The sequence below is a fragment of the Anopheles moucheti genome, chromosome 2 (genome assembly GCF_943734755.1).
Source record: "Anopheles moucheti chromosome 2, idAnoMoucSN_F20_07, whole genome shotgun sequence".
NCBI lineage: Eukaryota > Metazoa > Arthropoda > Insecta > Diptera > Culicidae > Anopheles > Anopheles moucheti.
Window position 1 is genome coordinate 41,612,822 of NC_069140.1, and position 11,988 is coordinate 41,624,809.

Sequence of the window (11,988 nt, forward strand, 5' to 3'; positions counted from 1 at the left end):
TCCGCCATCTCGTCCGCCATCTTGTCCGCCATCTTGTGTCCGCCATCTTGTCCGCCATCTTGTGTCCGCCATCTTGGGCGCCATCTTGTCCGCCATCTTGGCCGCCATCTTGTCCGCCATCTTGTCCGCCATCTTGTCCGCCATCTTGTCCGCCATCTTGGCCGCCATCTTGTCCGCCATCTTGTGTCCGCCATCTTGTCCGCCATCTTGGCCGCCATCTTGTCCGCCATCTTGTGTCCGCCATCTTGTCCGCCATCTTGTGTCCGCCATCTTGGCCGCCATCTTGTGTCCGCCATCTCGTTCGCCATCTTGTGTCCGCCATCTTGTCCGCCATCTTGTCCGCCATCTTGTGTCCGCCATCTTGTCCGCCATCTTGTCCGCCAACTTGTCCGCCATCTTGTGTCCGCCATCTTGTCCGCCATCTTGTCCGCCATCTTGTCCGCCATCTTGGCCGCCATCTCGTCCGCCATCTTGTGTCCACCATCTTGGCCGCCATCTTGTCCGCCATCTTGGCCGCTATCTTGTGTCCGCCATCTTGTCCGTCATCTTGTCCGCCATCTTGTCCGCCATCTTGGCCGCCATCTTGTCCGCCATCTTGTGTCCGCCATCTTGTGTCCGCCATCTTGGCCGCCATCTTGTGTCCGCCATCTTGTGTCCGCCATCTTGTCCGCCATCTTGTCCGCCATCTTGTGTCCGCCATCTTGGCCGCCATCTTGTCCGCCATCTTGGCCGCCATCTTGTCCGCCATCTTGTGTCCGCCATCTTGGCCGCCATCTTGGCCGCCATCTTGGCCGCCATCTTGTGTCCGCCATCTTGTCCGCCATCTTGTCCGCCATCTTGGCCGCCATCTCGTGTCCGCCATCTTGTCCGCCATCTTGTCCGCCATCTTGTGTCCGCCATCTTGTCCGCCATCTTGGCCGCCATCTTGGCCGCCATCTTGTCCGCCATCTTGTGTCCGCCATCTTGTCCGCCATCTTGTCCGCCATCTTGTGTCCGCCATCTTGGCCGCCATCTTGTCCGCCATCTTGTGTCCGCCATCTTGTCCGCCATCTTGTCCGCCATCTTGTGTCCGCCATCTTGTCCGCCATCTTGTCCGCCATCTTGTCCGCCATCTTGTGTCCGCCATCTTGTCCGCCATCTTGTCCGCCATTTTGGCCGCCATCTTGTCCGCCTTCTTGTGTCCGCCATCTTGTGTTCGCCATCTTGGCCGCCATCTTGTCCGCCATCTTGTGTGCGCCATCTTGTCCGCCATCTTGTCCGCCATCTTGTGTCCGCCATCTTGTCCGCCATTTTGTCCGCCATCTTGTCCGCCATCTTGTGTCCGCCATCTTGTCCGCCATCTGGTCCGCCATTTTGTCCGCCATCTTGTCCGCCATCTTGTCCGCCATCTTGTGTCCGCCATCTTGGCCGCCATCTTCTCCGCCATTTTGTCCGCCATCTTGGCCGCCATCTTGTCCGCCATCTTCTCCGCCATCTTGTCCGCCATCTTGTGTCCGCCATCTTGTCCGCCATCTTGGCCGCCATCTTGACCGCCATCTTGGCCGCCATCTTCTCCGCCATCTTGTGTCCGCCATCTTTTCCGCCATCTTGGCCGCCATCTTGGCCGCCATCTTGGCCGCCATCTTGGCCGCCATCTTGGCCGCCATCTTGTCCGCCATCTTGTCCGCCACCTTGTCCGCCATCTTGGTCGCCATCTTCTCCGCCATCTTGTCCGCCATCTTGGCCGCCATCTTGTGTTCGCCATCTTAGCCACCATCTTGGCCGCCATCTTGGCCGCCATCTTGTCTGCCATCTTTTCTGCCATCTAGGCCGCCATCTCGTCCGCCATCTTGTCCGTCATCTTGTGTCCGCCATCTTGTCCGCCATTTTGTCCACCATCTTGTCCGCCATCTTGTGTCCACCATCTTGTCCGCCATCTTGTGGCCGCCATCTTGTCCGCCATCTTGGCCGCCATCTTGTGTCCGCCATCTTGTCCGCCATCTTGTGTCCGCCATCTTGTCCGCCAATTTGTGTCCGCCATCTTGTCCGCCATCTTGGCCGCCATCTTGTCCGCCATCTTGTGTCCGCCATCTTGTCCGCCATCTTGTCCGCCATCTTGGCCGCCATCTTGTCCGCCATCTTGTGTCCGCCATCTTGTCCGCCATCTTGTCCGTCATCTTGGCCACCATTTTGGCCTCCATCTTGTCCGCCATCTTGTCCGCCATCTTGTTCGCCATCTTGTGTCCGCCATCTTGGCCGCCATCTTGTCCGCCATCTTGGCCGCCATCTTCTCCGCCATCTTGTCCGCCATTTTATCAGCCATCTTGTCCGCCATCTTGGCCGCCATCTTGTCCACCATCTTGGCCGCCATCTTGTCCGCCATTTTTGCCGCCATCTTGTCCGCCATCTTGTCCGCCATCTTGGCCGCCATCTTGTGCGCCATGTTGTGTCCGCCATCTTGTGTCCGCCATCTTGTCCGCCATCTTGTCCGCCATCTTGTCCGCCATCTTGTCCGTCATCTTGTCCGCCATCTTGTGTCCACCATCTTGTCCGCCATCTTGTCCGCCATCTTGTCCGCCATCTTGTCCGCCATCTTCTCCGCCATCTTGTCCGCCATCTTGTGTCCGCCATCTTGTCCGCCATCTTGGCCGCCATCTTGACCGCCATCTTGGCCGCCATCTTCTCCGCCATCTTGTGTCCGCCATCTTGTCCGCCATCTTGTCCGCCATCTTGGCCGCCATCTTCTCCGCCATCTTGTCCGCCATTTTATCAGCCATCTTGTCCGCCATCTTGGCCGCCATCTTGTCCGCCATCTTGTCCGCCATCTTGTGTCCGCCATCTTGTCCGCCATCTTGTGGCCGCCATCTTGTCCGCCATCTTGGCCGCCATCTTGTGTCCGCCATCTTGTCCGCCATCTTGTGTCCGCCATCTTGTGTCCGCCATCTTGTCCGCTAATTTGTGTCCGCCATCTTGTCCGCCATCTTGGCCGCCATCTTGTCCGCCATCTTGTGTCCGCCATCTTGTCCGCCATCTTGTCCGCCATCTTGGCCGCCATCTTGTCCGCCATCTTGTGTCCGCCATCTTGTCCGCCATCTTGTCCGTCATCTTGGCCACCATTTTGGCCGCCATCTTGTCCGCCATCTTGTCCGCCATCTTGTTCGCCATCTTGTGTCCGCCATCTTGGCCGCCATCTTGTCCGCCATCTTGGCCGCCATCTTCTCCGCCATCTTGTCCGCCATTTTATCAGCCATCTTGTCCGCCATCTTGGCCGCCATCTTGTCCACCATCTTGGCCGCCATCTTGTCCGCCATTTTTGCCGCCATCTTGTCCGCCATCTTGTCCGCCATCTCGGCCGCCATCTTGTGCGCCATGTTGTGTCCGCCATCTTGTGTCCGCCATCTTGTCCGCCATCTTGTCCGCCATCTTGTCCGCCATCTTGTCCGTCATCTTGTCCGCCATCTTGTGTCCACCATCTTGTCCGCCATCTTGTCCGCCATCTTGTCCGCCATCTTGTCCGCCATCTTGGCCGCCATCTTGTCCGCCATCTTGGCCGCCATCTTGTCCGCCATCTCGTCCGCCATCTTGGCTAACATCGTGGCCGCCATTTTGGCCGCCATCTTGGTCTCCATCGTGGCCGCCATCTTGTCCGCCATCTTGGCCGCCATCTTTTCCGCCATGTTGGCCGCCATCTTGGCCGCCATCTTGTCCGCCATCTTGTCCGCCATCTTGGCCGCCATCTCGTGTCCGCCATCTTGTCCGCCATTTTTGCCGCCATCTTGTCCGCCATCTTGGCCGCCATCTTGGCCGTCATCTTGGCCGCCATCTTGGCCGCCATCTTGTCCGCCATCTTGTCCGCCATCTTGTGTCCGCCATCTTGTCCGCCATCTTTTCCGCCATCTTGTCCGCCATCTTGGCCGCCATCTTGTCCACCATCTTGGCCGCCATCTTGTCCGCCATTTTTGCCGCCATCTTGTCCGCCATCTTGTCCGCCATCTTGGCCGCCATCTTGTGCGCCATCTTGTGTCCGCCATCTTGTCCGCCATCTTGTCCGCCATTTTTGCCGCCATCTTGTCCGCCATCTTGGCCGCCATCTTGGCCGCCATCTTGGCCGCCATCTTGTCCGCCATCTTGTCCGCCATCTTGTCCGTCATCTTGTCCGCCATCTTGTGTCCACCATCTTGTCCGCCATCTTGTCCGCCATCTTGTCCGCCATCTTGGCCGCCATCTTGTCCGCCATCTTGGCCGCCATCTTGTCCGCCATCTCGTCCGCCATCTTGGCTAACATCGTGGCCGCCATTTTGGCCGCCATCTTGTCCGCCATCTTGTGTCCGCCATCTTGTCCGCCATCTTGGCCGCCATCTTGTCCGCCATCTTGGCCGCCATCTTGGCCGCCATCTTGTGTCCGCCATCTTGTCCGCCATCTTGGCCGCCATCTCGTGTCCGCCATCTTGTCCGCCATTTTTGCCGCCATCTTGTCCGCCATCTTGGCCGTCATCTTGGCCGCCATCTTGGCCGCCATCTTGTCCGCCATCTTGTCCGCCATCTTGTGTCCGCCATCTTGTCCGCCATCTTTTCCGCCATCTTGTCCGCCATCTTGGCCGCCATCTTGTCCACCATCTTGGCCGCCATCTTGTCCGCCATTTTTGCCGCCATCTTGTCCGCCATCTTGTCCGCCATCTTGTGCGCCATCTTGTGTCCGCCATCTTGTCCGCCATCTTGTCCGCCATTTTTGCCGCCATCTTGTCCGCCATCTTGGCCGCCATCTTGGCCGCCATCTTGGCCGCCATCTTGTCCGCCATCTTGTCCGCCATCTTGGCCGCCATCTTGTCCGCCATCTTGTGTCCGCCATCTTGTCCGCCATCTTGTGTCCGCCATCTTGTCCGCCATCTTGTCCGCCATCTTGTCCGCCATCTTGTCCGCCATCTTGTCCGCCATCTTGTGTCCGCCATCTTGTCCGCCATCTTGTCCGCCATTTTTGCCGCTATCTTGTCCGCCATCTTGTCCGCCATCTTGGCCGCCATCTTGTCCGCCATCTCGTCCGCCATCTTGGCTAACATCGTGGCCGCCATCTTGGCCGCCATCTTGGTCTCCATCGTGGCCGCCATCTTGGCCGCCATCTTTTCCGCCATCTTGGCCGCCATCTTGTCCGCCATCTTGGCCGCCATCTTGTGTCCGCCATCTTGTCCGCCATCTTGTCCGCCATCTCGTGTCCGCCATCTTGTCCGCCATTTTTGCCGCCATCTTGTCCGCCATCTTGGCCGCCATCTTGGCCGCCATCTTGTCCGCCATCTTGGCCGCCATCTTGGCCGCCATCTTGTCCGCCATCTTGTCCGCCATCTTGTCCGCCATCTTGTCCGCCATCTTGGCCGCCATCTTGTCCGCCATCTTGGTCGCCATCGTGGCCGCCATCTTGTCCGCCATCTTGTGTCCGCCATCTTGTCCGCCATCTTGGCCGCCATCTTGTCCGCCATCTTGAGTCCGCCATTTTGTCCGCCATCTTGTCCGCCATCTTGTCCGCCATCTTGTGTCCGCCATCTTGTCCGCCAACTTGTCCGCCATCTTGTCCGCCATCTTGTCCGCCATCTTGTGTCCGCCATCTTGTCCGCCATCTTGTCCGCCATTTTTGCCGCCATCTTGTCCGCCATCTTGTCCGCCATCTTGGCCGCCATCTTGTCCGCCATCTTGGCCGCCATCTTGTCCGCCATCCTGTCCGCCATCTTGTCCGCCATCTTGTCCGCCATCTTGTCTGCCATCTTGTCCGCCATCTTGTCCGCCATCTTGTCCGCCATCTTGTGTCCGCCATCTTGGCCGCCATCTTGGCCGCAATCTTGTCCGCCATCTTGGCTAACATCGTGGCCGCCATCTTGGCCGCCATCTTGGTCTCCATCGTGGCCGCCATCTTGTCCGCCATCTTGGCCGCCATCTTTTCTGCCATCTTAACCGCCATCTTATCCGCCATCTTGGCCACCATCTTGGCCGCCATCTTGTGTCCGCCATCTTGTCCGTCATCTTGTCCGCCATCTTGGCCGCCATCTCGTGTCCGCCATCTTGTCCGCCATCTTGTGTCCGCCATCTTTTCCGCCATCTTGGCCGCCATCTTGTCCGCCATCTTGTCTGCCATATTGGCCGCCATCTTGTCCGCCATCTTGGTCACTATCTTGGCCGCCATCTTGGCCGCCATCTTGGCCGCCATCTTGGCCGCCATCTTGTCCGCCATCTTGGCCGCCATCTTGTGTCCGCCATCTTGGCCGCCATTTTGTCCGCGATCTTGGCCGCCATCTTGTCCGCCATCCTGTCCGCCATCTTGTCCGCCATCTTGTCCGCCATCTTGTCCGCCATCTTGTTCGCCATCTTGTCCGCCATCTTGTGTCCGCCATCTTGTCCGCCATCTTGTCCGCCATCTTGTCCGTCATTTTTGCCGCCATCTTGTCCGCCATCTTGTTCGCCATCTTGTGTCCGCCATCTTGGCCGCCATCTTGTGTCCGCCATCTTGTCCGCCATCTTGTGTCCGCCATCTTGTCCGCCATCTTGTCCGCCATCTTGTCCGCCATTTTTGCCGCCATCTTGTCCGCCATCTTGTCCGCCATCTTGTGTCCGCCATCTTGTCCGCCATCTTGTTCGCCATCTTCTCCGCCATCTTGTGTCCGCCATCTTATCCGCCATCTTGTCCGCCATCTTGTCCGCCATTTTTGCCGCCATCTTGTCCGCCATCTTGTGTCCGCCATCTTGTCTGCCATCTTGTCCGCCATTTTTTGCCGCCATCTTGTCCGCCATCTTGGTCGCCATCTTGGCCGCCATGTTGTCCGCCATCTTGGTCGCCATCTTGGCCGCCATCTTGTCCGCCATCTTGGCCGCCATCTTGGCTGTCATCTTGGCCGCCATGTTGTCCGCCATCTTGGTCGCCATCTTGTCCGCCATCTTGTCCGTCATTTTTGCCGCCATCTTGTCCGCCATCTTGTTCGCCATCTTGTGTCCGCCATCTTGGCCGCCATCTTGTGTCCGCCATCTTGTCCGCCATCTTGTCCGCCATCTTGTGTCCGCCATCTTGTCCGCCATCTTGTCCGCCATCTTGTCCGCCATTTTTGCCGCCATCTTGTCCGCCATCTTGTCCGCCATCTTGTGTCCGCCATCTTGGCCGCCATCTTGTCCGCCATCTTGGTCGCCATCTTGGCCGCCATCTTGGCCGCCATCTTGTCCGCCATCTTGGCCGCCATCTTGTCCGCCATCTTGTCCGCCATCTTGTTCGCCATCTTCTCCGCCATCTTGTGTCCGCCATCTTATCCGCCATCTTGTCCGCCATCTTGTCCGCCATTTTTGCCGCCATCTTGTCCGCCATCTTGTGTCCGCCATCTTGTCTGCCATCTTGTCCGCCATTTTTTGCCGCCATCTTGTCCGCCATCTTGGTCGCCATCTTGGCCGCCATGTTGTCCGCCATCTTGGTCGCCATCTTGGCCGCCATCTTGTCCGCCATCTTGGCCGCCATCTTGGCTGTCATCTTGGCCGCCATGTTGTCCGCCATCTTGGTCGCCATATTGTCCGCCATCTTGGTCGCCATCTTGGCCGCCATCTTGGTCGCCATCTTGGAGGGGAAGGGGGGAGGGGGATGGAAGATGTCACCTCCTGAAGTACATGCTCTCCTGGTATCGGAAATCTGAAAACAGCTGGTTTGTATGAAAAGTTAGTGTATAAACATTGCATACCTTACGGCGGAAAATTGGTTTCAAAGTTAGTGTATAAACATTGCATACCTTACGGCGGAAAATTGGTTGCAAAGTTAGTGTATAAACATTGCATACCTTACGGCGCAGTACCAGGAGCTACCTCTTCCGTGGATGCTCTCCTGGTATTATACATTCAAAAACTGGTAGTTTTCGAAGAAATTTTTCAGGACCAACGGGAAAGTTAGTGTTTAAACATTGCATAACTTTCGGCGATTTTTGAGTAAAATTGCTGCAAAATTTTACTCGACCAACGGGAAAGTTAGTGTTTAAATTTTGCATACCTTTCGGCGGTTTTCGACCAAAATTGCTGAACAAGGTGCTACCTCTTCCGTGGATGCTTTCCTGGTATCGGAAATCGGAAAACAGCTGGTTTTGTATGGAATTTCGTACCAGCCGACGGAAAGTTTGAGTGAGATGAAGGATGCTTTCCGTTTTATTGATATTACTTATTAGCGATCGTTCTCATGTGTTTCATAGTATGCAATAGCAATTGTAATGGGCAAATTTATGCCAAGCTACAGATGTCACCTCTGGCAAAACATGCTCTCCTGGCATCGGAAATTTGAGAACAATTGTGTGCGCGGCTACGGTATTGTGGTTTTCACAGTTGCCCAGTTTATTTGGTCATTGGACAAATTTGTCATTTCTCGTGGGCCTGCACATATTAATGTGAATTGATTGAATTGATTTTCGCGTATTAAGTTTGATGCTTCAATTTTAGGTCGGTTGTCCGTGCGTCAAAAAATCCAAGAATTTCTGGGCCGATCTCATTGTGAAGACACTTGCGATAATTTCGTCACATTTATACTTGCACATTTACATCAGTATGAAACATACTATGTGCTCCTCAGGCACAATTTGATAGTCAGTAGCAAATTATAGGGATACAACACCACAAAGCACTCACTAATTTTTCTCAAACAAACTGAGTTTTCAATGCAAAAAACGAGACCGCTTTCAGCACGCACGACAATGTTTTAGCAAGACTACTATGATAGGTTCTTCACTGAACACATCGTTTTTATAACAATGTATCGATTTCTTCAAGTATCTTTTCTTTTTTGTAAGTATCTTTTTAGTATTTCGTGTTCTTTTTTTAATTTAGATCAACGATTTCGCGGTGATGATCTTAAACCGTATGGATATAGAATTTTTAATTATAGAACAATTTCAGTCTAACAACGATGCAAATGTTACCGAGATTACAACAATGTAGTTTGAACAGTATTCTACACGGGGATATGATGAAGTGTTTGGAAAGTGGGTGGACATAAGCTGAACTTACATTCCGGCTTCGAATAAGTAATAATCAAGAAAGATAGAAATGGTATTCGAAGAACCATGAAGTATCAAATATCGAAAGGAAAAGAAAGTTCTAATGATTGCAATATGATTTTATTCATATTCTATGACAATGCTAGCTATGTCGTAGTACACTGACAGATTGTGTCAATTATAACATCATTACCGGCTAGCAAACTTGCAGATATTGTGACAATCGAAATACTAAACACAATACTCCACCACAATACTGTTTCGAAACACGTAGGCTAGACATTTTCACTGTTCAATCGGGGAGAGAAAACAATACCACACCACGAGTATCGCAATGGCAATAGCTGGCGAATTTTACGCAAGTGAAAACAAGCGTGGATTCTATTCTAGCATCTAACGGTAGGATCATTTACAATCAGATGAAAAAATATGAATATCGTGCGGTTGAAAATCCCATTCAAGAAATAGAAAACATTAATAAGTTGAAGTAAAAAGGGTTTACGGGGCGGCCAGATGATGTATTGGTAGCGCAGCCGGTCTGCACAAGACAGGACCACGGGAAAAAATCGTTTGGACCACCAAACCTACGTACGCATCACTGACTATCCTACGGGTAAATAAAGTAAAAAAAGCCAGAAATGGTAGGCTTCAACATCCTGAGGTTTTCGTGCTGATAAAGAAGAAGTAGTTTGAGTACACTGCATACTTCTCTTGCGTAGCCGTGTAACCGGGCCGATATAGTTAATCAAATAGAAACAAATGTTTTATACAACCAGGGGTATATAAAATCTAAGAATATTTTCGATATACCAAGGATATTTTCGATAAATTTTTTACCTTTTTAGTTAGATTTTTTGCTGTAAATTAACTCAGCTGTTAAATTTCCAAAAGTCGCACAATCGGCACAAATTGTTTGGGGCTCCCAACACGGCGAGGCCCTAAGCGACCGCCTACTCCGCCTACCGTATGATCCGCCGCTGTTCTTCAATCAATCACGAAGCGAATCATTTAATCAACGGTGTACAGTAAATGTAAGCTAGTCGTCGGGTTCGGGTGGTTCGCTTCTCACGCATTGCTAGATCGTAGGCGAATGGTCGTGATGCTGTCGGAATTTCTACTTCCGGTCGGTGAATGAATCTTTGGCCGCGCCAAGACGTGGGTCGTACAAGAATGGAAGCAGATGCAGATGTGAAGGGACGCAGTCTTGGCTGGGCAAAACCGACACCGACCGACGAAAGCTGTCTTGCTGCCCGCAGTGAGTCGAATTTACCGATATTTAGTGTCAGATTTATGCGTTCAATCGTGTGGCACCGTGTGTGGCTTCAGATGTCTTCGTTTCGATTTGTTGTGTTGTGCTGGCAGCAGTTCTGGCTTTCCTCGTTCTTCCAGTTCGCCCCGTTACTGCTACAGTTGGTACAGTTGGTTGGTTGGGTGCACTGGGTAGTCGAGCATTGAATGAAGCGATTGACACAATCAATACGTACTGCCACTGTGTCTCCGATCTAGATGGATGAAATCAAATTTATAAATCTTTGCCATTAATATGATGGTGTGTGTGAAGCTGCGTCCATTGCATTATGTGAGGGCTAGAGGCTTGGGCTTGTACACGTTTCGAACCAATTGTTCTGACACTTTGTTATGTTATATGTTTTGGGCTTCATAATCTGTAGGTTAAAAATATTACAAAATTAACGTTGATCACAACATTATTAATCATGGAATCTGCTGCGTGTGACGATCGACTGTACTAAAAGGAAGCGAAATGGTGATCTTAATTTCTGACCCCATTTGGCGTTGATTTGGTGCATGTTGCCGATGGTTATATACCATGGATGACATTTACCATTAAATTTGAGCGCATTAACGTGGTGCAAAAAAAAGTGCAAGCAATATCTTCCGAAGGGTCATGGCAGGAGTTCACGTGCATGCGCCACACCAGCTTGAACCATTTCATTTCGCCGAACTGATGATTAACAGCAGAAATAACCTTTAAAAGGGGCCATTATTGGCGCCCCGATCAGTTTGGGGCGGCGTTTTATGCTGGCGGAGCATATAGCCTTACCTCGTGCTTGTCCCCATGTTCGGTGACAGACGCGCAGTGCGCTGACAGTAGCGCATACGAATCGCTGCCCTGCCAACCACCAACAACCACCGGCGAGCGCTGAGATTAATAAATCAAATAAAACACCGCTTGGCGAGAGGCCGTAGCGCCACCCCACCGGTATGGCCGATCGCGTCCACCTTTATGGCGGCATTTGTTTCTCGACTTCTCGGCGCTTTTTTTCCGCTCCACTGTTTTTCAAACCCTTCGGTTGACGGTTGACGCTCCGAGGCGATAAATTATAGTAATTTAAACGTTGTTTCAATATTGAGAGTAAATCGTGATACAATTTCATATTCGTGAGCACACCTCCTGTGACGATTGTGCACGCGGTCGGCGTACAGCAATTGCTGAATTGTTTCCAGCATCATCGGTGTGCGGTGTTTTTTTGCATTCGTTATCTAATGATTGGAATCGAATTGGTGACTGCGTCGCATCTTGAGCATTGGGCTAGACCTTTGTGTTACTACAACTTTAGCAAAAAGGAAGACGATTCGCACACAAGAGAGAAAAATATTGGATTGTTTGCTTTCGATTTGAAGTGCTTTAATTTCATTTGTATTCATAAACTTGTTATATTGGTATCCAGTATAGCACATGTCTAGCATCGAAAGAATTATGTCGGCCACCGTCGGTTGCTTATGTTTAAACACGTTTACGGTGCCCATTTCGCAGTACCGTGATCTATCATTTTTGATCGTTTGCAAAAAAACCAACAACAACAATTCAAAGTAAAAATCCCCAAAACCTTGTCTGGGCACTTCGAGTACTGGCTCTCGATCATGCTAAATCCCTCCCGTACAGGTTGTCTAGGACACTGGGCAGAAATGGTCTGTAAGTTCCACTGCCGTGTAGATTAATTACGATAAGCTCCATTACTATTCACTTTTACCAGATTATTGACCGGTTACC